Below are 4,173 nucleotides of genomic sequence, written 5' to 3'. Positions count from 1 at the left end.
GAAACAGTAATTAGCTTAAGATATTAAGTCTTGGTGGGTCTAGCACAAATGACTCCATTTTGGGCCTACTATTTTTTTTTTTAAACAAAACCTTTATGTGTGCATTCTCAAAGCATGTAGTAAACAGTATACAGTCATGAATTTTCTCCAGGACAGATTGTTTCTTTTTACAGATAAAAGGCCTTTAAACATCAAGAATTGAAAACCAAACTTGAAACAGCCACAGTGACTTCTACTACTTTTTTAGACAAATAAGTAAGCCTCATCGTTGTTACCTTAACTGTATCTGTGACAGTAAATAAACACAAAAATCCCCCTGGCTGAACAAAATAGATGTTAGTCTCTGGATGCTGCCTTCTGCCCACGACAGAAACTTTCGCCATCCCCCCTCCTCCCCATCTAGGTCTCTCGTCTCTTCCTCCTCCTCCTCCTTCTTCCTCTTCCTCTTCTTATTCTTTTGCTCCTTCAGATTTATTTACTTATTTGATTGATTATTTATTTATTTTAGAGAGGGTGGGGAGGGCCAGAGTCTAGAGCCTTTAACAGCAGAAATATATATGTATCGAGAGGTTAAAACATAGCCAGGAACCTGTACTATTTTAACTTCTTGTGTTACCCTGTTTGTTTGATATTTTAATAAAGATAGATTTAGAAATTAAATTTGAACTAGAAATTATACTAAGCTCGGGGTGCCTGGGTGGCACAGTGGATTAAAGCCTCTGCCTTTGGCTTGAGTCATGACCTCAGGGTCCTGGGATCGAGCCCCACATTGGTTTTTTTGCTCAGCGTGGAACCTGCTCCCCCCCGCCCCCGCCTACTTGTGATCTCTGTCTGTCAAATAAATAAACAAAATCTTAAAAAAAAAAAAAAAAGAGTAGCCAAAAGAGGGAATCAATCCAAATGTTCATTAGTGGATGAATGGATAAATAAGATGTCATATGGCCATATGATGGCATATTACTCAGCTATGAAAAACAATGGAGTAGTGATACACGCTACAACTGGATAAACCTCACCAGAATCATTGTAAGAAAGGCAGCCAGAAAGGACCACATTCCATTTATGAAACGTCCAAACTAGGGAAATCTATAGAGACAGAATGTAAAATAGTGGTTGTCTAGGGCCTGCAGGGAGTAACAGTGGTAGCTAAAGGGTACAGGGGTGCTTTTGGGGTGATAAAAGTGTTCTAGAATTGTGGTGACAGTTGTACAACTCTGTGAATATACTAAAAGCCAATGAATTATACGTTTTAAATGAGTAAGCTATAAGTGAACTGAATCTCAATGAAGCTGTGAAAAAACTCTTTGGGGCAAATGCATCTGCCACAGCAATTAATATAAATGAGCGAAATAACTAAACACAGGTTTTTTTTTCCAAGTTGCTCTACCCATCCTGAGGAGGGGTTGGCCAACTTTTTCCATGAAGAGCCAGAGTAAATATTTTAGTCTTGGCAGGCCATAACATAACATAACATTACTGTGGCAACTACTATACTCAGTAGTTAAAGCAGCCTGAGATGACATGAAAATGAATGGGCATGGCTGTGTTCCAATAAAACTTTATTTGAACAACAGGTGGCAGGCTGGGCTTTATCTACAGAATCTCCCTCAACCCAACACAATCACTCTGTGAAGACAGGCCAAGTAATGCCTCTGAGGCAGTAGAGATGGTGAGAAGCCAAATGACTTGTCCAGGTGACAATTTGACAACAGAGGAGACAAGACTTCCAAGCCTTGGCTTCACCGGGTGTTGTACTCAGCCAGACATACAGCCTCTCCAGAACACCCTCCCCTCTAAACCAGCCGATGGATCTCTGACAACTGGTACAGAGCTGGGCCACCACTCAAACAGGCCTCCTTGCTGCAAAATCTCCTCTAACACCCCAGCAACCCTTTCCCAAACCCCTCCTCTTCTGACAACCTTCACTGGCCTGGCCGTTCCTAAGGAGCCACGTTCAAGCTGCCTGCCGGAGTCTCCATGGAGAAGGCCCCCACTTGGGTTTAATACTCCACCATTCCCAAGACTCACAGAATCTCAAAGTGGTAGTGTCTTTGCAGTGCACTCACAGGCCTGGTTCATGTACCTCTCTCCCACTGGGCTTCATTCTTACATTCCTCTTCTCTTTCCTGTTTAACTACCTCCCATGTGCCGGCTACTTCCAAGAGCCTAAACTAGTAAAGTCTGCAGTAGAAAGGAAACAGAGATGGTAGATCGCGTGCCACAGTAACGGGAAATGGCACCACTGACCCAAATGAATGCTCTGCCTCTGCCAATTTCAGTGAACTCCGCACATGTCCCCTTTGGCCGTGTTGTACCTTCCCGGGATGTTGTAAAGGAAACTCTCATTTTCCTTTATGCATTCACAGAGACACTCTCTGCTCCAAACGTCTGGGGGGTTTGCCACCCAACAGCTGGTGTCCTACAGTTCAATGAAGTTCTGACACTATGTGCCTGGAGATAGCATCAGGTCCCACAAGTTAAGGGCTCAGTCCCACAAGACTGCATTTCCTGCTCCCTTCCGATGCGAACCACAAGCCCAGGTGGTCTCCTATGCTTCCGACTGCTGGCTATAAATCAGAGGCTCCCAGGACCCCTCCTCAGGTTTGATGAATTTGTCAGAGCAGCTCAGAGAACTCAGATAAATATTTAACTTACTAGATTACCAGCTCATTATAAAAGGATATAACTCAGGATCAGAAGAGATGTGCAGGGCAAGGTATAGGGGAAAGGGTGTGGAGCTTCCATGCCTTCTCTGAGAGACGTAGCAAGCTTTGAGAAAAGCATGCTACTCTTCCAGCATCTCTGAGTGTCCGCCACCCCTGAAGCTCTCTGAACCCCGAAGTTCAGGGATTTTTATGGAGGCTTCATTATATAGGCATGATTGATTAAATCACAGGCCACTAGCAATCAAGTCAACCTCTCCAGCCCTTCTCCCCTCCCCAGAGGTCGGGTGTAGGCCTAAAAGTACCAAACCTCTCATCTTGTGGCTGGTTCCCCTGGCAACCAGCCCCCATCCTTAGGTGCTTTCCAAAAGCCACCTCATTTACATAACCTCAGGTGTGGTTGAAAGAGGCTTATGAATAAGATACTGCTTTCAACTTTGTATCTCGGGAGCAATTTTAGCACAAAAGACCAAATATTATAATAAAAACCTCTTCCATAGCTCTTATTGCTTGTAAATTACAAGGGTTTTAAGAGATGTGTGCCAGGGGATGCCTGGGTGGCTCAGTCGGTTAAGCTGCTGCCTTTGACTCAGGTCACGATCCCAGCGTCCTGGGACCGAGTCCCACATCGGGCTCCTTGCTCGGCAGGGAGCCTGCCTCTGTCTGCCAGTCTGCCTGCTTGTGTGTGCGCACTCTCTCTCTCTCTCTCTCTCTGACTAATAAATAAATAAATAAAATCTTTAAAAAGAAAAAGAGAGAGATGTGTGTCAGGAACTAAAGGGAGACCAAAAGAGACAGTTGACCCTTGAACAACGTGGGTTGGAACTGGACAGGTCCATTTATACCTGGATTTTTTAACAATACAGTAAATGTTATTTTCTATTCCTCCTGATCTCTTCCTTATGATTCATTCTAATTTTCTAAATAAGAAGATCTTGTATCTAGCTTACTTTAAGAATCTAAATAAATAGGAATTATTATATATATTATACATATAATACATATAATAAATATATAACAAATATATATATATATAATGTATATATATATTACATATATATTATTATAACATCTAACATACAAAATGTGTGTTACTTGACTGCTATCTGTAACACTTCTGGTCAACAGCAGGTTATTACTAATTAAGTTCTGGGGGAGTCCAAAGTTGTATGAGATTTTTCAATGGTGGGGGGTTGTAGTGGTATTCCTAACCCTCATGTTGTTTGAAGAGTCAACTGTATATTTTTTTTTTAAAGATTTTATTTGTTTATTTGACAGAGATCACAAGTCGGCAGAGAGGCAGGCAGAGAGAGAGAGGAGGAAGCAGGGTCCCCGCTAAGCAGAGAGCCCGACGTGTGGCTCGATCCCAGGACCCTGAGATCATGACCTGAGCTGAAGGCAGAGGCTTTAACCCACTGAGCCACTCAGGCGCCCCATCAACTGTATATTCTTATAACTCACAGTGTCACAAGTGCCCTTCCTTCTCCCTCTTTACTGGCTCTTCATGGCC

This window comes from Martes martes, assembly GCF_963455335.1.
Source record: "Martes martes genome assembly, chromosome: 16".
Lineage (NCBI taxonomy): Eukaryota > Metazoa > Chordata > Mammalia > Carnivora > Mustelidae > Martes > Martes martes.
This window is presented reverse-complemented; position numbering follows the sequence as displayed.